At 43.4% G+C, this 27,701-nt stretch overlaps 1 long non-coding RNA gene across 1 annotated transcript in view; it reads left to right on the forward strand.

The window, feature by feature from the left end:
• Window positions 1-23,429, forward strand: part of LOC132830859 (uncharacterized) — a 179,208-nt gene extending 155,779 nt beyond the window's left edge. Inside the window, exons 2-4 of the long non-coding RNA XR_009646447.1 lie at window positions 17,096-17,145; window positions 19,900-19,996; window positions 23,358-23,429. This is a non-coding gene — a long non-coding RNA (uncharacterized LOC132830859). The remainder of the gene's footprint in view (window positions 1-17,095; window positions 17,146-19,899; window positions 19,997-23,357) is intronic.
• Window positions 23,430-27,701: the final 4,272 nt, after the last annotated feature.

Here is a 27,701-nt window from a genome sequence, read left to right on the forward strand (position 1 = left end):
GGAAAGCTAAACTGTATCTTAGTATAAGGAAGTTGATTGATAAGGCAGATAAACTTAGAGCATTGATCAGCAGGTGGGAATATGATATTATTGCAATGACTGAGACATGGTTGAAGGATGAACAGCTTCATCTCGAGTAGGACTAAGTACACATTGACAGAGTAAAACTCTTCTAGATGCATGTAAATAATTCAACCCTGTCTAATCCTTTCACACAAAAATCAGCCCTGTTAATGTTAGGAAAGTTGAAGTCCCCTTCTCTCACTTTTTCTGTGATTTGATTATATATCTGTTCCTCAATCTCCCTCTCAATGTTGGGAGTTCTGTAGTATTATTCCAGCAAGGCAATCTCCCTTTTTATTTCCAAACTACATGCAGATGGCCTCATTTGAAAACTCTTCTAGGATATCCTCCTTCATTACTGCAGTTATAATTTCCTTCAAAAATGCTATGCCCTATCTCTTACTTCCCTGGAATGTTGAGCTGGCAGCCCTGTCCTTCTAGACCTTCCATGTGCCTTATCATGTCCATGTCTCCTCTACCTCTTGGACTGTCCTTGTATCAATTCTATATCAGATTGGACCTTGCTTCTGAGTTTACATCTACTGTGACCCCTCCCTTTGTTTAAATCCATTTAAAATTTCCCCAACAGCACAAGCAAATCTCCCAGCAAGGATATTGCACCCATTCCTGTTCGCCTATATCAGAAACTGTCCCAATGATTAAATTCCTTTACCACACATTCATCTGGCCTATCTTCCTATTCTAAACTCAGTAGCGCATGGCACTGGACATAATCTGGAGAGTACAAACTTAGTAGTTCCTCATTAAACTACTACCTAACTCTATGAACTCCTGTTGCAGGACTTTTTAACCCATGTCATTGGTACTGGCATGTACTCCGACTCATGGGTGTTCACCCTCTCCCTTCAGCTCACCTTCTCCCCTCCCCTCAGAGCACCCTGCATCTGCTCTGAGATATCTCTGACTCTGGCACCAGGAGGCAACGTACGATTGGAGAGTCTCATTTGCTTTCACAGCCCTGTCTGTCAGTTCCCCTGTCACTGAAGCGTTCCTAGTCTCCTCGTGTGCAGCAGAGCCAACTATGATGCCACAAACTTGGCTGTTGCTGCTTTCTTTGATAGGCCATCCACCTCAACACCATCTTACTTGATGCATCTGTCCAAGAGGGAGAAATCGCCTGAATTCTTGCACTGTGTGCCCACACTTACGAGTCTTCCTGGTGGTCTCGCAATGCTTTGCCTGTGCAATCCTTAGATGGTATGCCCAGCTCACTAAACGTGCTATCCAGGACATTGTCAACAATGCTCCACAGTGACTCCATCCGAAACTCCAGCTGCTCCATACAGTCAATCAGGAGCTGTAGCTGAACACATTGCCTGCATATGTTGTTACCATGCTGACTGATTTTTTACATTGTAGGAGGAGCTTTCTCCAGGGCAGAGTTCTCCTGCCATTGTAATTCCTACAACTAGATACAAAGCAGGAAAAACTTGTGCAACCATACCCATTGCTCACCAAAGCAGATTCTACGCTCACTCTCTCTCAATTCTTAAACTACAAATAAAGATAAGGTCTTTAAATTCCCAGTACTAATCTGTCTCTAAAACTGGTTCCTACGCAGCCAATCCTCTTTCCCGGCATTATGTATTTCATCCTAATGTTACCTTAAGAGCTCTACTTCTGGATCCAGTGAAAATTTCACTGATCCTCTTCCTCTAATGTTCTCACTGAGCTTGATCTGTGTCTCACTGTTCAGGTTTTTATCCTGAAGGTCCATTGTCACCATTCACCCCCAGGCTCAATCCACGGGCTGCTGCTCCAACTAAACTCTGGAGCTAGAGATGAGATTCTCACTCAGAAGTGGAGCGATACTTGTTAATGGGGATTACGGCTTTTATGGCATTCATTGACTGCTGATTTCATGAATTAATATTCAGCTTTCGATCCCACTGCCCACCATGAGGAAACCAGGTACCAAGCTAAAGCAAGTCTGAGTGGGTAGCTGGTAACTCAGCTCACCACTTGTCCTCTCAGAATCTGTCTTGCCCCAAAGGTATGTTCCATGGGCAGCAGCTGCACAAACTCCATGTTCCACGGGCATTGACCTCTAATAGCTGCTAGGCTGTCTGCATCATCATGGCACATCTCCAGCCCACATAGTGGACGTTTCTGCAATTTAAAACTACAATTGAGGGTCACCGGCAATGAGCATTAAAATGCTGCTGCAAGGACACTTTGTGCACAGGAGCAGTTACCCAGCTGGTGGACTAGTCCAAGCTGCACTGCAGGTGTATGCTTGCTCTCTTAACTTTCACTCACTTTGTGCTAACTTGCACGCTCACACAACCCGTGCCTTTAAGCATGAAGGCACCTCAGTCAGAGCCTAAAGACTCACAGTATTACTGTAATAATTTGCTGTTTAGTGCAGGTATAGACTCAGGCAGCTTGTCATGCCTATCAGTAGTGGTCAGTCCAGGAAACAGATATTTTGCTAGATGAATGTCAATCTCTTGTATTGTAAACAAATTTCAACCAAACTGTCATGCCTGGAAGTCTGTGTGATCTAGTCCACAGTTGAGTTAATAGGGCTGCTGTTAGTCAGGTGGTCTGGGTATAGTCAGTCACATTCCAGGGGCTTGGTGATGGTCACGGTCCAGACAATGTTCCATGGTCAAACCAGTAAGACTATAAACAATCAAAGGATTGATAATATCAGTTGACAAACTATGAGGGCAACAACTCAGGGGTTTGGTCAATCATTATTCAGGGCTGTCCATTAAAATCAGTCATGGGTCTGGACAGCAGTCAGGCCTGGGAGGTTAATGTGGAGGAAATGGGTTAAAAGTGGGGCTGGAAAGGAAAGAGGTGCACTTTAGCAACAAGAGTTGGATCATTCTGCGTTGGGAGGAGAGGTGGAAGACTGGGTTGAAGAGGAAACAAGGATGGTGACAGAGGAACTCAATGTACAAGTGGATCTGGGGGTGGGGGGCACAGGTGGGGAGGACATGGATGAGCAGTGAAATACAGTAACCACCACCATGGTCTCCTTATAGGAAATGTACAACATCACAATAGGCATCTTCAAAGTGTAATCATGGTGCAAATCGAGGGTCATTTTTCAGGGTTTGTAAGGCTACATTCTTCAGCTTCAAGTGAACAGACAGAAGGGGAGTCCCTGTTTGACAGTTGCAGGGAACAGCTGATTGGGGAAAAACAACTCAAAATAATGACAGCACAGGAAAGTTCATTATTTCAAAAGAAAGGGTTAACTGAGAATAGGAACAAGTAAAAGTCACAGCCAATATAACATAGGAATATAAGGAAGCAATGTAGGGTGAGGGATGTACAGATAGTGTAAGGGTGGACAACAGTATTCTTACATAAGAATAATTATTACATTTTTAGAAAATGCACTTGGGTTCTTAAGAGAAGTCATGGCAGTACAACTTGCCCCGTGATATGCTTTTCCTATGCTCTGTGGCAAATCACAGCTGCAGTTGTCCCTATTGAACATGTGCAGGAAAGGTATCCACCTGCAGCTACTGACAATCCACGTTTCAGAGCTGGAGCTACAGGTGAATACACTGTGGAGCATCTGGGGAGCTGAACAAGTTGTGGATAGCACATTCTGTGAGGTGATCACATCGCAGATACAGACTGAACAAGCAGAAAGGACATAGGTGGCCAGTTGATATAGTAGAGGAAGGTAGATAGTGCAGGAGGTCCTTGTGACCTCCTTTCTAAAAGGTATACAGTTTTGGATGATCTTGGGAGGAGGTGATTGTGTAAGGCAAAGCAATGGCAGACAACCTTATGATACCATGACTGCACAAGCAGGGAGGATGAAGAACTTCAGGACTAGAGTGGTAGCAAATCAAATATAAGGAGAACACATATGCTTTTCTATCTCTTCAAAAGAAACTCTAGGATGATATGTTTTTTGTGGTGCCAGGGTCAGGGATAACACTGGCTGCAAAGCATTCATAGAGGGCAAACAATAGAAATAGTGGTAGATATTGATACCAATAACAAAGGTAGAAAGTGGAAGAGGTCCTGAAAACAATAAGGGATCTAGGAAAACAGGACCCAAAAGGTGGTAATCTCTGAATTACTTCTGGTGCCATGTAGATGAGAGTATATGAATAGGAGTTTAGTCCAGATGTCTGTGAGGATGCAGAGATGGTGCTGAATGCAGAATTTCTGGGATATGGAGGCTGTTTTTGGGAGCAGTGGAACCTAAACTGCAATAGGACTATCACCCTTGTGGGAGATTTGCTAGTGCTGTTGGGAAGGATTTGAACTAACCTGGCAAACCACAAAAACTCTCAATATGTCACCATAGAGACACTGTTACCACAGAGACACTCAAAGTGTCACTATAGAGACACTCAGAGACAGTCACCACAGAGGCACTCAGTCAGCCATTATAATGGTAATCAGAATCAGTTGGTACAAAGTTGATCCTGTCAGTGTCTAATGTGATAATCAGAGGCTGTCAGAACAGAGAGGGCCAGCATGCAGTACATCTGACACTGATGGTACAGTGTTAACCTGAAAGATTCTACACAGGGTGAATAAACACTTTGATTAATCTTATATTGACAACCTCTGATTTACACTGTGCTGAATCTTTGTGATTAATATATTAATCAGAGCTGTGTTTTTGATGAATAATCAGCACAGGGTTAATCAAAGTCACAGGTTTAATCAGAGAGACCCGATATGAGGTTAAGTGGAAATAGACAGCTATAACTTACTCAAACAGTCAGTCCCGAGTTAAAGGTAATTTAATAACCTATAGTTAATACTGCACTCATCAAAGAAATTAACTTTGGAGTCACAATTAGTCAGCATGGGTTAATCAAAGTCAGCAGAGGGTTAAATCAGATTTTGAGCAGGTTCATAAACAGACACTCTGCAAGGATTTAATCGGGGAAAGTTAGGATAGATTTGATCAGAAACTGTCAGTACAAGTTCAATGGAATGAGAAGCTCAGGAATGAAAGAGGGAAAAGCAATATGGGATAACTCAGATAGGGAGAAACTACCTTATCAAAGAGTTGAGAATCAGTGGAATTCGCTACCTCAAAGTGCAGTGGATCTTGAAACAGTGGGTACATTTGAGGAGTTGGAGTTTTCATTTATAATAGGAAGAATGGGGGTGAGGAGCATATCAGAGCTGAAAATGTGTTGCTGGAAAAGCGCAGCAGGTCAGGCAGTATCCAAGGAGCAGGAGAATCGACGTTTTGGGCATGAGCCCTTCTTCAGGAATTAGGAAAGGGTGCCAAGCACGCTAAGATAAAAAGTAGGGAGGAGGGATTTGGGGGAGGGGTGTTGGAAATGTGAAGGGTGGAAGGAGGTTAAGGTGAGGGTGATAAGGTGAGAGTGATAGGCCGGAATGGGGGCGGGGGCGGAGGCAGAGAGGTCAGGAAGAAGATTGCAGGTTAGGAAGGTGGTGCTGAGTTCAAGGGTTGGGACTGAGAAAAAGTGGGGGGAGGGGAAATGAGGAAACTGGATAAATCCGAGTTCATCCCTTGTGGTTGGAGGGTTCCTAGGCGGATGATGAGGTGCTCTTCTTCCAGCCGTCGTGTTGCTATGGTCTGGCGATGGTGGAGTCCAAGGACCTGCATGTCCTTGGTGGAGTGGGAGGAGGAGTTGAATTGTTGAGCCACAGGGTGGTTGGGTTGGTTGGTCCGGGTGTCCCAGAGGTGTTCTCTGAAACGTTCTGCAAGTAGGCGGCCTGTCTCCCCAATATAGAGGAGGCCACATTGAGTGCAGTGAATGCAGTAAATGATGTGTGTGGAGGTGCAGGTGAATTTGTGGCGGATATGGAAGGATCCCTTGGGGCCTTGGAGGGAAGTAAGGGGGGAGGTGCGGGCACAAGTTTTGGAAGGTGCTGGGAGTCGAGGTTGGGTTGGTGGGGGGTGTGGACCTGACGAGGTAGCCACGGAGGGAGTGGTCTTTTTGGAACGCTGATTGGAGAGGGGAGAGAGATATATACCTGGTGGGACGGATGATACGATGTATATGGAGGTTGGTGGGGTGGTAGGTGAGGACCAGTGTGGTTCTGTCCTGGTGGCGATTGGAGGGGGCGGGGCTCAAGGGCAGAGGAGCGGGAAGTGGAGGAGATGCAGTGGAGAGCATCGTTGACCATGTCTGGGGGGGAATTGCGGTCTTTGAAGAAGGAGGCCATCTGGGTTGTTCGGTATTGGAATTGGTCCTCCTGGGAGCAGATGCGGCGGAGACGAAGGAATTGGGAATATGGGATGGCATTTTTACAGGGGGTAGGGTGGGAGGAGGTGTAGTCTAGATAGCTGTGAGAATTGGTCGGTTTATAGTAAATGTCCATGTTGATTCGGTCGCCCGAAATAGAAATGGAGAGATCTAGGAAGGGGAGGGAGGAGCCTGAGACGGTCCAGGTAAATTTGAGGTTGGGGTGGAAGGTGTTAGTAAAGTGGATGAACTGTTCAACCTCCTCGTGGGAGCACGAGGCAGCACCGATAGAGTCATCGATGTAGTGGAGGAAAAGGTGGGGGGTGGTGGCAGTGTAGCTGCAGAAGATGGACTGTTCAACATATCCTACGAAGAGGCAGGCATAGCTGGGGCCCATGCGAGTGACCATGGCTACTCCTTTGTTTTGGAGGAAATGGGAGGATTGGAAAGAGAAGTTGTTCAGAGTGAGTACCAGCTCAGTCAATCGAAGGAGGGTGTCAGAGGAAGGGTACTGGTTGGTACGGTACGAAAGGAACAAGCAGAGGGTTTTGAGACCTTCGTGATGGGGGATGGAGGTGTACAGGGACTGGATGTCCATGGTGAAGATAAGGCGTTGGGGACCGCGGAAGTGAAAATCATGGAGGAGGTGGAGGGCATGGGTGGTGTCCAGAACGTAGGTGGGGAGTTCTTGGACTAAGGGGGACAGGACCGTGTTGAGGTATGCAGAGATGAGTTCAGTGGGGCAGGAGCAGACTGCGACATCCGTATCATCTGTCCCACCAACCTCCATATACATCGTATTATCCGTCCCACCAACCTCCATATACATAGTATCATCCGTCTGTCCCAGCCTGCTCCTGCCCCACCGAACTCATCTCTGCATACCTCGACACGGTCCTGTCCCCCTTAGTCCAAGAACTCCACGCCTACATTTGGGACACCACCACGCCCTTCACCTCCTCCATGATTTTCGCTTCCCCGGTCCCCAACGCCTTATCTTCACCATGGACATCCAGTCCCTGTACACCTCCATCCCCCAAAACAAAGAACTCAAAGCCCTCCACTTCTTCCTTTCCCACAGTACCAACCAGTACCCTTCCACTGACACCCTCCTTTGACTGACTGAACTGGTCCTCACTCTGAACAACTTATCTTTCCAATCCTCCCACTTCCTCCAAACCAAAGGAATAGCCATGGGCACCCACCTGGGCCCCAGCTATGCCTGTCTCTTTGTAGGATATGTGGAACAGTCCATCTTCCGCAGCTACACTGGCACCACCCCCACCTTTTCCTCCGCTACATCGATGTCTGTATCGGCACCCTCATGCTCTCACGAGGAGGTTGAACAGTTCATCCACTTTACTAACACCTTCCACCCCGACCTCAAATTTACCTGGACTGTCTCAGACTCCTCCCTCCCCTTCCTAGACCTCTCCATTTCTATCTGGGGTGACCGAATCAACACAGACATTTACTATAAACCGACCGACTCCCACGGCTACCTAGACTACACCTCCTCCCACCGTACCCCTGTAAAACGCCATCCTATATTCCCAATTCCTTCGTCTCCGCCGCATCTGTTCCCAGGAGGACCAGTTCCAATACCAAACAGCCCAGATGGCCTCCTTCTTCAAAGACCGCAATTTCCCCACAGGCGTGGTCAATGATGCTCTCCACCACATCTCCTCCACTTCCCGCTCCTCCGCCCTTGAGCCCCACCGCTCCAATCACCACCAGGACAGAACCCTACTGGTCCTCACCTACCTCCCCACCAGCCTCCATATACATCGTATCATCCGTCCACACATCATTTACTGCATCCGCTGCACCCGATGTGGCCTCTTCTATATTGAGAGACAGGCCGCCTACTTGCAGAACATTTCAGAGAACACCTCTGGGACACCCGGACCAACCAATCCAACCACTCCGTGGCTCAACACTTCAACTCCCCCTCCCACTCCACCAAGGACATACAGGTCCTTGGACTCCACCATCGCCAAGCCATAGTAACACGACGGCTGGAGGAAGAGCGCCTCATCTTCCGCCTAGGAACCCTCCAACCACAAGAGATGAACTCAGATTTATCCAATTTCCTCATTTCCCCTCCCCCCACCTTGTCTCAGTCCTAACCCTCGAACTCAGCACCACCTTCCTAACCTGCAATCTTCTTCCTGACCTCTCTGCCCCCACCCCCACTCTGGCCTACCACTCTCACCTTATCACCCTCACCTTAACCTCCTTCCATCTATCGCATTTCCAACGCCCCTCCCCCAAATCCGTCCTCCCTACTTTTTATCTTAGCCTGCTTGGCACACTTTCCTCATTCCTGAAGAAGGGTTCATGCCCGAAACGTTGATTCTCCTGCTCCTTGGATGCTGCCTGACCTGCTGCGCTTTTCCAGCAACACATATTCAGCTCTGATCTCCAGCATCTGCAGTCCTCACTTTCTCCCTGAGGAGCATATCAGTCATGATTGAATGGCAGACAGACTTATGGGCTGATTGTCCTAATTCTGTTCCTATATGTTATGAACAATGAATGCAGAGTGTCAGGATCTACTTTGGGTAGTGCACTGGAACTCAAGTCCCACTATTCCATGAGTTATAACTATTGTGAAAAGATTTAATCAAACTATCCAAGTCCCCAATTTACCTGACTGAGCACAGATTAAAAGAAAAAAACACTCAGCAGGTTTCTGTACAGAACAAAGTAACAGCTATTTATTGCAAATAGATAATTTTTAACCAGGAAAGAAAAATGAATTGCTACATTACAACTTAAGCTTTCTTCCTTTTATAATCAAATCATAAAATATAAACAGACAAATAAATATTACAAATAGGAATGATAAGTTTTCAGATGACGAGATGATTGCTGGGTGATTGACAGTGAGGAAGAGGTTTTTGGGTTACAAGAGAACACAAAGGATTGGTCAGTTCAGTGGTTAGTGCTACTGCCTCAAAGCTCCAGGGATCTGGGTTTGATTCCCCGTTCAGGCACTGTGTGTGGAGTTTGCACATTCTCTTTCTCTGCATGGGTTTCATCCCATGGTCCAAAGATTTTGGTGCAGGTTTGGTGGATTGACTATGCTAAGTTGCCCATAGTGTCTGGGGATATGTAGGCTGGGTGGATTAGCCATGGGAAATGCAGGGTTAGGGTTGGATCTGCGTAGAATGCTCTTTTGGGGTTTGTTGTGGACTCTGGGCTGAAATTATGGCCATAATCTGTTGGGGTTCCACAGTATAGGTTCTCAGCCTGGCCAAGGTTGCAAACTTAAGGGTTGGGGTCCAGATGGAATTTTGGTAAAAATTGATTCCACAATTGCTGATACAACAGCACTGATTTGACCTCCATTAAAACTAGTGACCTTTTAAACCAGTTGTTTATTTTGATTCTAATTTGGATGTTGCTAAGTGATGTAACTGCTCCAAAGCAGCTGTATGTGGATTTTCCAGGTTACGCATTCTCCTGGATGCCAGCCTATGAGTTCTCATTTAATTCAGGCTGAGTGGGACTATCCGCATTCCAGCAGTGACTACAATGGCCTTCCAGCCTGGACTAAATGAAATTTTAACTGTCTGGCCTAGGCTTGGCTTGGTTTTGGGATTTGCTGTGGGGTGAACTACAGTCCCTCTACTCAAGTTATGTACTGAGTGAGCCTTCACTCAAATGGTGTCCCCCAAACTGAGTTGGCCTGCTGAGGGTATCCACCTCTGTCAGAATACCCTGAAACTCTTAAATTCCATTTGTCACATCTTCTAACGGCAAAGTCAGTTGTCATGCCTGTTTGAAGTCCAGTTGGGCTTCAGGTTGTAGGCACTTTTGCATGGTCACAACATTAATCCCATTTATCAAATTGTCTCTCAGCATTTCGCTTAGGGTTTACCTAAAAACACATGCCTCTGCCAGTCATCTTAACCTCGTCAAAAATCCCAATACAGGTTCCCCGGTTCTCAAACTGTCGAGTAAAACCGATCACATCTCAGAACTAGAGAAGGCCTGAGGTCATAATACTCCTGAACTAAATCAGTCAATTCTTGAATGGTTTTACTATCTCATGCCTCCAGGAAAGTTCAGCTCCTAATAACTGAAAAATCTGCAGATCCACAAATATCCAGGAGAATTACTCATTGCTTTTTGTCCACTCCAATGTCATTTGCCTGGGAAAAAAATACACATTCTTTCTACACACAAGGCCCAGTCTTCGACACCAGGATTGAATGAGTCAAGCTTCTCAAATAGTGGCATGATGCCAGAAATGTTTACCACAACTCAAAAACAACAGTTGCGAACAAATCTCCTCAGGGATGAGGTTTTCTCTTGTTGCCAATGAAATAGCTCCATGGAGGCCAGTATCTGGTCACCAAGTCACCATTTATTTACATGTGTTTATAAAATGACACTGACCCAACCAGCACAGAGCTAGTTCCTAGAGAGAGCAGCAGCTCTGTTTATCTGTTAACCAGGGCTCCCTGATTGGGGCTATTAACCTGGTCCAAACAGGAAACTCATATTCTGAGATCTACCTGGCTGAATTTGTTCCAATCATTATGGGGACATTGGAATTTTTCTTTAACAGGGGGTTTCTTGGAAATCAACTTGGGATTTTGCAGCCATCTTGTGAAATTATTGCAAAGTTGTTTTTGGATATTTGTGATTGTGAAAGTGATACATGATTTTCTTTCTATCCTTCACATTCCTTTTTGTTGTTCTCTCTGTGGTCCCAATGCCCTTCTTGTATATGTGTATACAAATATATAGGCACTTCAGTATCTGGGCTGACAATCAGGAATTTGGTTGTATGCAATGACATACATTTGTCAGTGTGACATTCTTCAAATGGCCTAAATTGGAGTCTGAGATCTTTATATCCTAGGGTCACATGCGGTGATACAGTGATGGTATATCAAGCACGCCTGTTCAGAGAAACGGCATAATGGCTGTGAGACATAACACAACACCCACCTTTTTCTCTGTACTAAAATTTGGTCAAGTATCGAGGCTGGTAGACTGTAACTCAACGTTGAAGACTTTGAGTTAAAGAAACATGCAAACATAGAAAGTGAACAGCAGTAGGCCATTTAGCCCATCAGGCCTGCACCACCTTTGAATATGATCATAGCCAATCATGCAATCTCAGTCCTTACTCCCATTTTCGCTCCATAACCCTTTAGCCACAAGGACCACGAACACCTCCCGCTTGAATATATCTAACAAATTGGTCCCAATAGCTTTCTGTGGGAGAGAATTCCACAAATTCACAACTCACGGAGTGAAAGAATTCTTCCTCATTTCAGTCATAGAGTCATAGAGTCAAAGAGATGTCCAGCATGGAAACAGACCTTTCGGTCCAACCTGTCCTTGCCGACCAGATATCCCACCCAATCCAGTCCCACCTGCCAGCACCCGGCCCATATCCCTCCAAACACTTCCTATTCATATATCCATCCAAATGCCTTTTAAACGTTGCAATTGTACCAGCCTCCACCACTTCTTCTGGCAGCTCATTCCATACACGTACCACACTCTGTGTGAAACAGTTTCCTCTTAGGTCCCTTTTATATCTTTCCCCTCTCACCCTAAACCTATACCCTTGAGTTCTGGACTCCCCCACCCCAGAGAAAAGACTTTGTCTAATTATCCTATCCATGCCCCTCAGCCTCCAGGGAAAACACCCCCAGCCTGTTCAGCCTCTCCCCACAGCTCAAATCCTCCAACCCTGGCAACATCCTTGTAAATCTTTTCTGAACCCTTTAAAGTTTCACAACATCTTTCCGATAGGAAGGAGACCAGAATTGCATGCAATATTCCAACACTGGCCTAACCAATGACCTGTACAGCCTCAATATGACCTCCCAACTCCTGTACTCAATACTCTGACCAATAAAGGAAAGCATACCAAACGCCTTCTTCACTATCCTATCTACCTGCGACTCCACTTTCAAGGATCTAGGAACCTGCAGTCCAAGGTCTCTTTGTTCAGCAACACTCTCTAGGACCTTACCATTAAGTGTATAAGTCCTGCTAAGATTTGCTTTCCCAAAAAACAGCACTTCGCATTTATCTGAATTAAACTCCAGCTGCTACTTCTCGGCCCACTGGCCCATCTGATCAAGATCCTGTTGTAATCTGAGGTAACCTTCTTCACTGTCCACTACACTTCCAATTTTGGTGTCATCTGCAAACTTACTAACAGTACCTCTTATGCTCGCATCCAAATCATTTATGTAAATGACAAAAGTAGAGGACCCAGCACCGATCCTTGTGGCACTCCACTGGTCACAGGCCTCCAGTCTGAAAAACAATCCTCCATCACCACCCTCTGTCTTCTACCTTTCAGCCAGCTCTGTATCGAAGTGGCTAGTTCTCCCTTTATTCCGTGAGATCTAACCTTGCTAACCAGTCTCCCATGGGGAACCTTGTTGAATGCCTTACTGAAGTCCATACTGATCACATCTACCGCTCTGCCCTCATCAATCCTCAAAAATTCAATCAGGTTTGTGAGACATGATTTCCCACACACAAAGCTATGTTGACCATCTCGAATCAGTCCTTGCCTTTCCAAATACATGTACGTCCTGTCCCTCAGGATTCCCTCCAACAACTCCCCAATGACTGATGTCAGGCTCATTGGTCTATAGTTCCCTAGCTTATCCTTACTACCCTTCTTAAAGAATTGCACTATGTTTGCCAACCTCCAGTCTTTCAGCACCTCACCTGTGACTATCGATTACACAAATATCTCAGCAAGAGGCCTAGCGATCACTTCTCTCGCTTCCCACAGAGTTCTAGGGTACACCTGATCAGATCCTGGGGATTTATTCACCTTTATACATTTGAAGACATCCAGCATTTCGTCCTCTGTAATATGGACATTTTGCAAGGTGTCACCATCTATTTCGCTACTTTCTATATCTTCCATATCCTTTTCCACAATAAATACTGATGCAAAAGACTAGTTTAGTATCTTTCCCATTTTCTGCAGCTCCACACAAAGGCCACCTTGCTGATCTTTGAGGAGCCCTATTCTCTCCCTAGTTATCCTTTTGTCCTTAATGTATGTGTAAAAAACCCTTTGGATTCTCCTTAACTCTATTTGCCAAAGCTATTTCATGTCCCCTTTTTGCTCTCCTGATTTCCCTCTTAAGTATACTCCTACTGCCTTTATACTCTTCTAAGGATTCACTCAATCTATCCAGTCTATACCTTTCATATGCTTCCTTCTTTTTCTTAACCAAACACTCAATTTCTTTAGTCATCCAGCATTCCATATACCTACCAGCCTTTCCTTTCACCCCAACAGGAATATACTTTCTCTGGATTCTCGTTATCTCATTTCTGAAGGCTCCCCATTTTCCAGCCATCCCTTTACCTGTGAACATCTGCCTCCAATCAGCTTTCGAAAGTTCTTGCCTAATACCATCAAAATTGGCCTTTCTCCAATTTAGAACTTCAACTTTTAAATCTGGTCTATCCTTTTCCATCACTATTTTAAATTTAATAGAATTATGGTCTCTGGCCCCAAAGTGGTCCTCCACTTATACCTCAGTCACCTGCCCTGTCTTATTTTTCAAGAGTAGGTCAAGTTTTATACCTTCTCTATACCCACATACTGAATCCGAAAGTTTTCTTGTACACACTTAACAAATTCCTCTCCATCTAAACCCCTTAAAACTATGGCAGTCTCAATATATGTCCGGAAAGTTAAAATCCTCTACTATAACCACCCTATTATTCTTACAGATAGCTGAGATCTCCTTTCAAAACCTATAATACAATCCCTGTAAGGTAATCATCCCTTTTTTATTTCTCAGTTTTTTCTTATTTCTCAGATAACCTCCCTGGATGTATTTCCAGGAATATCCTCCCTCAGCACAGCTATAATGCTATCCCTTATCAAAAACGCCACTCCCCCTCCTCACTTGCCTCCCTTTCTACAAATTCCTGTAGCATTTGTATCCTGGAACATTAAGCTGCCAGTCCTGCCCATCCCTGAGCCATGTTTCTGTAATTGCTATGATATCCCAGTCCCATGTTCCTAACCATGCCCTGAGTTCATATGCCATCTCTGTTAGGTCCCTTGCATTGAAATAAATGCAGTTTAATTTTATTAGTCCTACCTTGTCCCAACCTGCCCTGACTGTTTGACTCTCTTCTGTTCTCAACTTACCGGTGTCAGATTGATCTCTTTCCTCACTATCTCCTTGGGTCCCACCCCCTCACCTTACTAGTTTAAATCCTCCCGAGCAGCTGTAGCAAATTTCCCTGCCTGTATATTAGTCCCCTTCCAATTTGGGTGTAAACCGTCCTTCTTGTACAGGTCACTTCTACCCCAAGAGAGATTCCAATGATCCAAAAATGTGAATCCTTCCCCCATACACCAGCTCCTCAGCTATGCATGCATCTGCTCTATCCTCCTATTCCTGCCCTCACTAGCTCGTACCTCCAGGAGTAATCCAGGTATTACTACTCTCGACGACCTCCTATTTAAATTTCTGCCTAACTCTCTGTAGTCTCTCTTCAGAATCTCAACCTTTTCTCTTCCTATGTCATTGGTTCCAATGTGGACAATGACCTCTTGCAGGCCCCTCTCCCCCTTGACAGCATTACGCACGCTCTCTCAGAATTCCTTGATCCTGTCATCAAGAAGAAATACACCATTCTGATTTTTCGCTGCTGTCCACAGAAACGTCTGTCTGTACCTCGGACTAGAGAGTCCCCTAACACAATTGATCTCTTGGAACCTGATTGCATTAGAGCCAGTCTCAATACCAGAAACTTGGCTGTTCGTGCTACGTTCCCCTGAGAATCCATCACCCCCTACATTTTCCAAAACAGCATACGTATTTGAAATGGGTATAGCTACAGAAGGCTCCTGCACTAGTTGCCTGCCTCTCTTACCTTTCCTGGAGTTAATCCATCTAAGTGACTGTATCTGAGACTTTCCCCCCTTCCTATAACTACCATCCATCACACACTATTGCTGTTGCAAATTCCTCATTGCTTCTAACTGTCTCTCCAACCGATCCATTTGATCTGATAAGATTCACAAACAACAACATTTATTGCCAATATAATCTGCAGTAACCCTTAAACTCTCTTTTAAACTCCCACATCTGACAAGAAGTGCATATCAATCTACTAAAGGCCATTTTTGCTCCTTCACGATCTACAGAACCCAGAAAATAACATCATCTTATTCCTCTACAAAATACTGCCCCAGGTTAAATTAATAGTTATAGCTTATATTTTAAGTTTAATCAAGAGACATATCTAAAAAAATATATAATCAAGAAAGAATCCACTCTACTCACTCCTGCATATTCTGTTGGTCCCACTTAAAAACAATCCACTTACCTTCTTCTGTGTTGTGAACTTCATCCAAACAGTTCCTCCAAGATCAGTTGTGAATTTCACTGTTTGTTAATTTTCCTAGATGCACTGCAATGTCCAGAAATACATGAATTCAAACAGCAAAGGTCCTTCCTTCTTGGAGTGTGACCACTAGTTCTGGAATTTTCCAATACTGGGATCATTCATCCTGCATCTAGCCTGTCCAGATCCATCAGGATTTTAAGTCTCTGAGTGTTCCCTCCCATCATTCTAAACTGCAGCGAGCACAAACCCAGTTGATCCAGTCTTTTTTCATAGATCAGTCCTGCCATCCCAGGAATCAGTCAGGTGAATCTTGGCTGGGCTCCCTCAGTGCAAGCATGTTCTTCCTCACACTAGGAGACAAAAACTACACACAACACTCAAGGTATGGCCTCAAACTCCCTATATAACTGCAGCAAGACATCCTTACTCTGATACTCAAATCCTCAAAATAGCCCAGGCCCAGACTTGTAGCCTTCAACTATAAAGTAAACTAGTGTTAAGGAAGCAAGCCCACGTAATTACAAATGCATCTGCTTTGGTTCAGTAGGATGCATTGCTGCTCCATGCAAACTACTAGAAGTATGCAAATCAAAGCTACCTATCAGGTCTAAAGTAAAAGTTAAAAAATCACACAACACCAGGTTATAGTCCAAAAGGTTTATTTGGAAGTACAAGCTTTCAAAATGCTGCTCCTTCATCAGGCAGCTCTTGAAGTAAGATCATAGGGCAGATTTTAATACATACAGATTCTAGCCTCACACCTTTTAATGCAATGTCTGAGCTGAGATGTCACAATTTTTTATAAAACCTTAAGTTATCTCGGGAATGTGATTTGAAAGAAGTTCTGGATTTACATATTAATGAATCAAAACCTGCAACCCATTTGAAAAGTTGAAAGACTTATCAGCAATCTAGGTTTGTTCAATATATTGCATCTGTGGATGTCACCATGATCTTTTGCTATAAATTCTGTGTCCTATGATCCTGCCCACTGGCTACCTAATGAAACAGGAGTGCTTCGAAAGCCAGTACTTCCAAATAAACCCGTTGAACTATAACCTGGTATTGTGTGATTTTTGACTTTCTCCATGCCAGTCTAGCACCAGCACCTCCAAGTCAGGTCTATAGTAAAGCACTGAAAATCGTGTATAGGTGCTGGAATTGATCTGGGAGATGATGATGTCTTAGAGTGATTATTTTCTAATTCTGAGTTGTGTGGATGAAGGGTTAAAGAAGATGGTGACTGAGGAGCATGCAAGGATTTTGAGCAGAAGAATGATTTGCATAATGGTCAAAATAGACATTTGGCAAGCTGCAGCTTTTTTAACCTTCAACAAGTTGAAAGATCTTGTTTCTCAGTGGAAGAAGGGAGTAAAAAAACCATTGGCTGTAGGTGGGTGGTCTAAATTGTTTTTTGCTTTTCATGAGATGAGGGCATTGCCGACTAGGTCAATAATTATTGTCCATCCCTAATTTTCCAGACGGCAGTTAAGAGTCAACCTCATTGCTGTGGGTCTGGAGACCAGACCAGGTAAGGATGGCAGTTTCCTTCTCTAAAGGATATTGGTGAACCAGATGGGTTTTTATGATAATTGATAATGGATTCACGGTCATTATTATAATTCCAGACTTAATTTAAAACTGAATTCAGTTTCTACAAATTGCAATCGTGGAATTTAAACCTGGGTCCACAGAACATTCTGGATCACTAGATTAACAGTCTCGTGATAACAGCACTATTCTGGATCAGTGGTACTGGAAGAGCACAGCAGTTCAGGCAGCATCCAAAGTGCAGCGAAATCGATGTTTCGGGCAAAAGCCCTTCATCAGGAATAATGCTTTATTCCTGATGAAGGGCTTTTGCCCGAAATGTCGATTTCGCTGCACTTTGGATGCAGCCTGAACTGCTGTGCTCTTCCAGCACCACTGATCCAGAATTTGGTTTCCAGCATCTGCAGTCATTGTTTTTACCACTTTGATAACAGCACTAGGCCATCACCTCCCCTATTGAGAATGAAATTTATTGGAAATAAGCCAATCAAGTGTAAGATTCTGAAATCATTATTTAAGGCTTGAGGAGACAATTGAAAGAGTTTTCTTGACATCAAGAATCTGATTTTATCATTCTGCCCCTATTTTATGATCTCCCTTACCATCAATCTCATATCAGGGAGGGGAAATTCTGCCTGAATATTTCTGTGGTGACTGCATCTGAGAATTTCTGTGTTCATTGTATCTGTTTACCACAATGTTGCTTGTGTCTGAGTGTCTATGCTGACTGTGATCTAGTTATCACTGTGTTACCTGCCACTGAGTGTGTCTGTGCTAACTGTATCCATTTATCACAGTGCTGCCTGTGTCTGAGTGTCTATGTGCTGACTGTATCCCCCGAGTATAATTGTGCTGCCTGTATCTTTGCTGAATATATCCCATTATCACTTTGCTGTCTGTGTCTGAGTGCCTCTGTGCTGACTGAATGTGAGCAGCCTGGGATTCCTGCCCATGCAGAGAATATGCTCCCAGTGTATATACCTCTCTATCCCTTGTCATTTCTCTCCCATCCAAGTGACACTCTTAGATAAAACCTGTGCTCTTGACTTGTATTAATCCTATGCTGATTCCATCTGATTAAGCATGTTTCATTTTTCTGCTGAATCCCTTCCTGACTGCCATTTACTAATCCAGTACTGACTGGTGTCTGATTAATATTTGTACATTGTGTCTATCACTGACCTCACGTTGACTGTCAGTGATTTAACCCAGTGCTGCCATTGTCAGATTAACCCCATGTTGACAAACTCCCTTTAACTCAGAGGTCTCCGTATCTGTCTGTTTTATCCTATGCTAAATCTCTGTGTTCTGCATTCTTTGGCAAAAGCAAATATATCCTTGGAGGGCATGTGATAAACTTCCAGAGGCTAGACATTTAAATTAGAGTCAATGCACTTTTGATCTGATAAGATTGTTGGATTGAAAGTTATCTCAGACATCACAGATATGTGGAGTCAATAGCAAACTAAGTTTTAAAATTGTGTTTAGATTACTTATACTATTTATAAAAGACATTACTAGGTTAAAATCACACATTACTAGGTTATAGTCCAACAGGGTTATTTGGAAGCACTAGCTTTCTGAGTGCTGCTCCTTCATCAGTTGGTGAAGGTGCTCCTTCATCACAGCCATGAATAATATGAAACATGCTGAGGATGAACATGTAAAACTTACTTTATAAAATGTTAAAAATCACACAACACCAGGTTATAGTCCAACAGGTTTAATTGGAAACACACTAGCTTTCGGAGCAATGCTCCTTCATCAGGTGATAAATAGCTGCACTTTGAATGTGCAAAAACTCACACGGATCAGTCAGTACAGCTATGGTTAAGAAAGGAAGTTCAGGGTTGTAAAACAAAAAGTTGATAAAATTGCCAGAAAAAACAGTAATTCTGAAGATTATATAAAACAACAAAGGAGGACCAAGAAACTGATAAGGGAAGGGAATAGAAAATGAAATAATCCTAGTAAAAAAAACATAAAGACTAACCATTCAAGCCACTATCAGTGGGTCAAAAGGATATTTCCACTGACATAAAATGCTCATTTAGTATCTCATCCATCTCCTGTAGTTCCACACATAAGTGGCCTTGTTGATCTTAAGGGTCCCTAATCTCTCCCTAGTTACTCTTTTGTCCTTAAAGGATTGAGAGAATCACTTTGGATTCTGCGCAACACTACTTATCAAAGCTATCTCATGTCCACTTTTTGCCCACCTGATTTCCCTCTTGAGTATTCTCCCATTGCCCTGATACCCTTTGAGGGCTTTATTTGATTCCCTACCACTGACATGAGACTCAACATTTCCTGGCTCATCTCTAAAAATCCCTCTGAAAAAGTGGAATCACTTTAGCCATGATCCAGTTCTCTGGCACTTAACCTGTGCCCAGAGAGGAGTTAAAAATTTGTGCCAGAACCCCTGTAATTTTCTGCTTTTCTTCTCAATTAGGTGACATTTGTATCCATCCAATTTGCTGGCACAAAGTCTTCAGAATTTGAAAGGTGATCAACAATGCACCTACTATCATGATAGTCATCTCTTTCAATATTTTTGGAGCAAAATTATTGTGTCCAGGGATTCCTCCAATGAGACTTTCTTTCTGCGAATGTTAATTTCTTTCAGTTCCTCATGCTCACTAGTCTCTTGGATCTCTGGGATATCTCAGAGATTTCTTATATTTTCCATTGTGAAGACAGACAATTGTAATGAATATTTCCCTGTTTACTGAAGACAGAATCATGGATGCTAAACAAATAAAGGAAACAAATCGGGAGGTTTTGGACAACATACATACTAGAAAGGAGATGTCTGCAGCCTTAAAAGCAAGGTAAGGTGGATAACTTGAGTGGAGCAATGATCAGGGGGATGCCATGAAGGTCAATGACTGCTTAATAAACTTACCTCGTGAATAGGCGGAGTACATGTTAAGCAGAAGTGGACATGGGATTGCTGAGTAAGTGAAGTAATATATTTAGGTAGTAGCGTTACTCGAAACACTACTTAGGTAGTGTTTCTCATCCATCCTCCTCCAACCAAAAAAAAAGAGTTCTATGCGCCGGATTGGTAGGTAACTAGCTTTTTTTCTTCATTTTTCAAAAGCCTGTTTGGGAATTTTAAAATAGTTTGAATGGTAGTTAGGGCAGTTGAAAGTTCCTCCTGCAGAATGTGGGAGGTAACGGTCACCACTAGTGTCCCTTCTGACTTCCTCTTTGGGAAGTGCACCCAACTCCAGCTCCTCGAAAACCACGTTAGAGAGCTGGAGCTGGATGAACTTTGACAGAGGGGGTTATTGAGAGGAGTTACAGGGAGGTAGTCACACCTCAGATGCAAGAAAGAGGCATATGGCTAACAGCCAGGGAACAGAAAGGGAATAGGCAGGCATTGCAGGGATCCCCTGTGGCTATTCCCCTCAATAGCAAATATACCGTTTTGGATACTGTTTGGGGGGGGCGGGGGGGCAGCGGGACAGTGAGACACTTACCAGGGCTAAGCAATGGGGCACTGAGGGTCTCTGGCATAGAGTCTATCCCTGTTGCTCAGAAGGGAAGGGGGAAGAGGAGCAGTGCATTAGTCATTGGGAACTCCATAGTTAGGGGGGCAAATAGGCAGTTCTGTGGGAATGAGAGAGAGACTCACGGTTGGCTGTTGCCTGCCAGGTGCTAGGGTTCGTGATGCCTAGGATCGTGTTTTCAGGATCCTTGCAGGAGAAGGGGACCAGCCCCAAGTCATGGTCCACCTGGGCACCAGCGACATAGGTAAGATGAGATATGGGGATTTAAGGCAGAAATTCAGGAAGCTAGGGTAGAAGCTGAGAGCTAGAACAAACAGAGTTGTTAACTCTGGTTTGTTGCCTGTGCCATTGGCTAGCGACGTGAAAAAATAGGGACAGAGAGGAGTTGAATACATGGCTACAGTGGTGGTGCAGGAGGGAGTGTAAAAGAGGGGGAGGTGTGGCATTGTTAGTCAAGGACAGTATTATGGTGCCAGGAAGGACATTTGAGTACTCATCTACTGAGGTATGGGCTGAGGTTAGAAACAGGAAAGGAGAGGTCACCCTGTTGGGAGTTTGGGATAGGCCTCCGAATAGTTCCAGAAATGTAGAGGAAACTATAGCAACCATCATTCTGGATACAAGCAAGAGTACCAGATTAGTTGTTATGGAGGACTTCAACTTCCCAACTATTGACTGGATATACTATAATTTGAGTATTTTAAGTGAGTCAGTTTCTGACTAATGTGTGCACAATGGTTTCCTGACACAATATGTAAACAGGCCAGCAAGGGGTGAGGCCACATTGGATTTGGAACTGGGTAATGAACCTGGCCAGGTGTTAGATTTGGAGGTAGGTGAGCATTTTGGTGGTAATGACCACAATTCAGTTATGTTTACTTTAGTGATGGAAAGGGATAGTTATATACAGCAGGGCAAGAGTTATAGCTGGGAAAAAGGCAATGATAGTGCGATTAGGCAACATTTAGGATGCATAGGATGGGGAAGGAAACTGCAGGGGCTGGGCACAATTGAAATGTGGAACTTACTCAAGGAACAGCTACTTGCTGTCCCTGATAAATATGTACCTGTCAGGCAGGGAGGAAGTGGTAGAGCAAGGGAGCTGTGGTTTACTCAAAAAGTTGAATGTTTTGTCAAGATGATTCTTATATTAGGATGACAAATAAAGGCTGTGTTAGGGTGCTTGAGAGTTACAAGTTCGCCGGGAAGGACCTAAAGAGAGAATTAAGAAGAGCCAGGAGGGGACACGTGAAGTCATTGGCAGATAGGATCAAGAGAAACCCTAAAGCTTTCTATAAGTACAACAGGAATAAAAGAATGACTTTAGTAAGATTAGGGCCAATCAAGTACAATAGTGGGAAGTTGTGGGAGTCAAAGGAGATAGGGGAAACATTAAATGAATATTTTTCATCATTATTCACACTGGAAAAAGACTGTTGTCGTGGAGAATTCTGAGATACAGGCTATTAGATTAGATGGGATTGAAGCTCACAAAGAGGAGGGTTAACAATTTATCCTAGGATTATCTGGGAAACCAGGGAGGAGATTTCAGACCCTTTGGCTTTGATCTTTATGTCGTCATTGTCTACAGGAATAGTGCTAGAAGAGAGGAGGATAGTCAATGTTGTCTCCTAATTCAAGAAGAGGAGTAAAGACAATCCTGGTAATTATAGACCAGTGAGCCTTACTTCAGTTATGGGTAAACTGTTGGAAAAGGTTATAAGAGTTATGACTTATAATCATATAAAAAGGATTAAGTTGATTAAGGACAATCAACAGTCAACACGATTTTGTGAAGGGCAGGTCGTGTCTCACAAATGTTATTGAGTTCTTTGAGAAGGTGACCAAACAAGTGGGTGAGGGTAAAGTGGTTGATATGGTGTATATAGGTTTCAATAAAGCATTTGATGAAATTCCTCACAGTAGGCTATTGCACAACATATGGAGGCATGGGATTGTGGGTGATTTAGCAGTTTGGATCAGAAATTGGCTAGCTGAAAGAAGACAGAGGGTGGTGGTTGATGGGAAGTGTTCATCCTGGAGTTCAGTTACTAGTGGTGAGACCACTGCTGTTTGTCATTTCATAAATGACCTGGATGAGGGCATGGAAGAGTGGGTTAATAAATTTGCAGATGGCACTGAGGTCGGCGGAATTGTGGATAGTGCTGAAGGATATTGCAAGTTACAGAGGGACATAGATAAGCTGCAGAGCAGGGCTGAAAGGTGACAAATTGTGCATTTATGGAATGGTCAGCCAGAGAAAGTAGTTGAGGCAGGTATAATAGCAACATTTAAAAAAACATTTGGATAGTTACATAGATGGGAAGGCTTCGAGGGATATGCAACAAATGTAGGTAGTTGGAACTAACTGAGTGGGCACGTGGTCTGCATGGATCAGTTTGGGCCGAAGGCCCTGTTTCCATGCTGTATTACTCTGTGACTCTCTATGGCAATTATTCAATTTCTCTGAGGCCTCCTTATTTCTCATTATGGATTCTTCTGTCTTTAGTGAACCACATTTGACTTTGCTTATCTCTTTTGATAAATTCTAAAACTCAAGATTTTTGTCCCTTAAAGGAATATATGTTTGTTGCAAAAAAAAAGCATTAGTTCTTTGAATACCAGCCATTGCCTATCTACAACATACCTTTTAATGTATTTTCTCATTCTCCCACAGGCAAATCGTCCTTCACGTGGAACAACTTGTTTTGTTTAAATTTAAGACCCATGTTTTTGGATTGTTGAAAATTTCTTCATTTGTGGGTCCTTTCATAAAAACTAAGCTATTTTGGTTTAGGATCTTCTAACAGGAGTCATAACAGAACATAAATACGAACAGATTCTCATCTATATACTAGAATAAGGGTTCTGAAAAGCATAATCAAAGCATTTGTGGATTTATTCAGTTTATTTGGAAATAAACGAATCCAAACGGTAAGCAATCTTTTTCTCCAGAAGATTGCATATTTCAAACACAATCTCTGCTCTTTCAATGCTGAATGTTTCCAGAATATTCTAATTCTCCTTATTTTGTGTTATTTTCTGACTTCACATTGCAACACTGAAATCTGTGTAGATTGCACTCTAAAAAAACTGTTCCTGATCATTATAAAAATAATTTGATGATCTAGATTAGATATTCACAGACTAAATATTATTTGGAAATCTATCAAATTTGAGCTCTCTGAGCTATCTGTAATGGCATTATTATGTATTTTAATTTGAGTACTGCTGCTCAATTCTGTATAAACCTCATCTGGAATTTGAGCATCATCTATAGGGAACAATTTAATACAAAACAATCATGCGGCAGCTATGTCCTTAGGCTGATAATCAGTTTCAATAATCCCTTTAGTATCCTTTAATGTGCTACATGGTTTTAGTGACCTTCTGATTAATCAAATGAGGTCTTCTGAGAAAGCTGACTTTAGTTATTACTGTCACAATTATACACCATCTTCTTTTCCAGACATCCCTTGGCAAATCTTATGGCTATTTTTGTCTTCCTTAATTACATGTGAACCATTTTCTTTTATTCGAGTGATTTTAACTATGTTAAATAACTTCTGCTTCAATTGAGTTTGCTTCTGTACATTCTGTGTCAACCATAATAGTTTTGTGTTAAGACATTTTAAAATCATTTTTTAAAATAATTCTTTGTGATTATTTTTATGTAAGAATTATGTAAAATTACATAAGCATCTTGAACCTGCTCTGCCATTTGCCAAGGAAGGACTTTAATTCCACTTTCCATGCAACCCAATTATTTTTCTTTCACCTTTGATCAGATTTGGTATTGATACCAAGGCCAACATTTGTGCCCTTGAACTAAATAGAGCAGAGTAAAGATACAGCTATATTACTGTGGGTCTGGAGTCACGTGTGGGTCAGAGCAGATAAGGATATTATTTTTTGATCTGAAGAGTTTTAATAAATGAAATAGATTGTACATTGCTCATTAATTGGATTTAAATGCTACCAGCTGCCATGAACCTATATCCCTTGATCATTAACTTGGGTCTCTTAATGACTGATTCAGGAATGATACCATGAAATACCATTTCTTTTGATTCCTTTAAGAGTTCAAAATTCGATCTATCACAGCTTTGAATAACTGAAAATCCACAGACCTTTTTGGTAGAACATTCCAAAAATTCACTACTGTTTAGAACAACTTCGGCCTATGATGTTGTGCCGAGCATTGATCTTAATCTAAGATCAAGCTAATCGACAAACCCCTCAACTTACTTCCATACATGTGCTAGTCCAACAGTTCTCCCTAATGTATCTGAATCTACTACCACTGTTGGCAGTGCACCCACCACTCTGTGTAAAAACACATACCTTACTAAAATCCATATACACCACATCCACAGCTCAACCTTCGTCAATTTATCTTGTGACATCCTCAAAGACCTCAATAAGGCTTGTGAGGCATGACCTGTGAGAGTGAGTCAGAGCTCAACTGCACAAGAAAGAGTGGGAGAATAGTAGTGATGGGAAACTTCCTGGGTAAAGGATGTCATTGAACCACTACAGCGCATTCTGAAGGGGAGGGTGAACAGTCAGAGGTGGTTCACATTGGTACCAACATATGTAGTAGGAGGCAAGAGGTGCAGCAACAAGAACTGAGGGAGTACACAGCAGATTAAAAAAAAGCAGAACCTCAAAGGCTGTAATTTGTGAATTACTCCCAGTATTACATGCTGACGAATACAGAAATAGGTGGATAGAACAGGTGATGCTGGAGTAGAAGTGGGAAGGAGCTTTAGATGTTTGGATCACTGGGTGCATTACTTGGGAAGTTAGGACCTATACAAGTCTGATGGCTCACACCTGGGCCATCATCTTTGCAGGGAGATTTGTTAGTGTGGTTTTGGTGAGGGTTTAGACTAATTTGGCACCAGGATGGTATAGTGGGTATGATGCACAGACCAGCATAGAAGATGGACTATGTCAGTGTAGAAAAAAATGAGCGGCCACTGGAAGGTTAGGGAAATGCTTGTGTGTGGACTGGAGGTGATCTGCAAAGTGGTCACCCAATCTGTGTTTGGTTTTTCCAATGTAGACAAAACCACATTAGGTGCAGTGAATGCAATAGACCAGATTAGAGGAGGGACAGGTGAAATGTTGCTTCACATGAAAGGATTGTTCAGGGCCTTAATTGGTGCGCAGGGAAGAGGTGAAGGGGCAGGTATTGCACCTTTTGCAGTGACATGGAAAGGAACCCTGGCAGGAGGGGATGGGGTGTTGGTGGTCATTGAACAATGAACTCGGATGTCCCAGAGAGACCAATCCCTGTGGAATGTAGACACTGGGAGTGAGGGGAAGATGCATTTGTTGGTGGTGTTCTGCTGGAGTTGTCTGGATCCTTTGAATGTGGAGGCTGGTGGGATGAAAAGTGAGGACAAAGGGAACCAGATGATGTTGTTGTGAGAGATGAGAAGGGGCGAGGGCAGAATTATGGGTGATAGGTTGGATATGGTTGAGAGCGCTGTCAACCACGGTTATGGAAGAAGGAGGCCATGTCAACAATGCTGTTTTGGAAGGTGGCATCATCCAAACAGATGTGACATTGGTGAAGGAATTGGGAGAATGGGATGGAAACCTTGCAGGATGTGGAGCGTGATGAGCTGTAATGAAGGTAGCTATGGGAGTCAGTGGCTTTGTTGTGGATGGCAGGGGACAGTTTACTCTCCAAAATGGAGACAGAGGTCAAAAATAGGGAGGGATGTGTTGGAGATGGACCATGTGAAAGTTAGATAATTGGAGGCAAAATAACACATTTTTCAAGGTCCAGGTGGGAGCATGAAGCAGCACAGAAGCAGTCATCGATGTACTGTCAAAAGAGTTGTAGGAGGGGGGCCAGTATTAGACTGGAACAAGGATTGTTCCATACACCCTGTAAAGGGGTAGGGCATAACTGGGACACACGCAGGCACCCATAGCCAGTCCTTGGACTTGGCAGAAAGGAGAAGAATTAACACTGAACTGTACAGCCCAGGAACAGGCCCTTCGGTCCTCCAAATTGTTCAATGAGAGAACAGCTTCAGCCAGGAGGAGGGCCTCTGGTTGAGGAAGAAGCAGAGAGCTCTCAGACCATCCTGGTGGGAAATGGAGGGATAGTGGGACTGGACATCCAGGGTGAACACAGGAGGCAGTTAGAGCCAGGGGAGATAGTGACAAAAGAGATCAGTCTGAGACTGGTGCAGTTGGGAAGAGGAACAAGTCAAACAAGCAAAGCAGAGAATGAGGTCGTACTGATAAATTAAACTGCTTTTTATTTCAAAGCAAGAGGCCTGACATGTAAGGAAGATAAACTCAGGGCATGGTTAGGAACATGGGACTAGAATATAGTAGCTATTACAGAGACGTAGCTCATAGATGGACAGGACTGGCAGCTTAATGTTCCAGGATACAAATGGAATAGGAAGGATAGAAAGGGGGAAACAAGTGTTTTTGATTAGGGATTCCTGGGAGTATGTCCAGGGAAGTTATTTGTTTGAAACTGAGAAATAAGAAATGGATAGTCACCTCATTGGGATGAGGTCCCCCACCCCCCGAGTAGTCAGCAGGAAATTGAGAAACAGATTTGTGAGGAGATCTGTTATCTGTAAGAATAATATGGTGGTTATGGTGGAGAATTTTAACTGTCCAGACATAGACTAGGACTGCCATTGTGTTAAGGGCTTGGATGAAGAGGAGTTTTAGTGTGTATAAGAACATTTTCTGATTCAGTATGTGGATGTACCTACTAGAGAAATGCTGCTTCACATGAAAGGATTGTTCAGGGCCTCAGCTGGTGCGCAGGGGAGAGGTGAAGGGGCAGGTATTGCACCTTTTGCGGTGATATGGGAAGGAGCCTTGGGAAGAGGGGATGGGGTGTTGGTTGGTGCAAAACTTGACTTACTCTTGGGAAATAAGGCAGGGCAGTTGACTGAGGTGTCAGTGGGGGAGCACTTTGGGGCCAGCGACCATAATTCTATTGGATTTAAAATAATGATTAGATTAGATTAGATTA

Source organism: Hemiscyllium ocellatum, chromosome 32 (genome assembly GCF_020745735.1).
Source record: "Hemiscyllium ocellatum isolate sHemOce1 chromosome 32, sHemOce1.pat.X.cur, whole genome shotgun sequence".
Classification (NCBI taxonomy): domain Eukaryota; kingdom Metazoa; phylum Chordata; class Chondrichthyes; order Orectolobiformes; family Hemiscylliidae; genus Hemiscyllium; species Hemiscyllium ocellatum.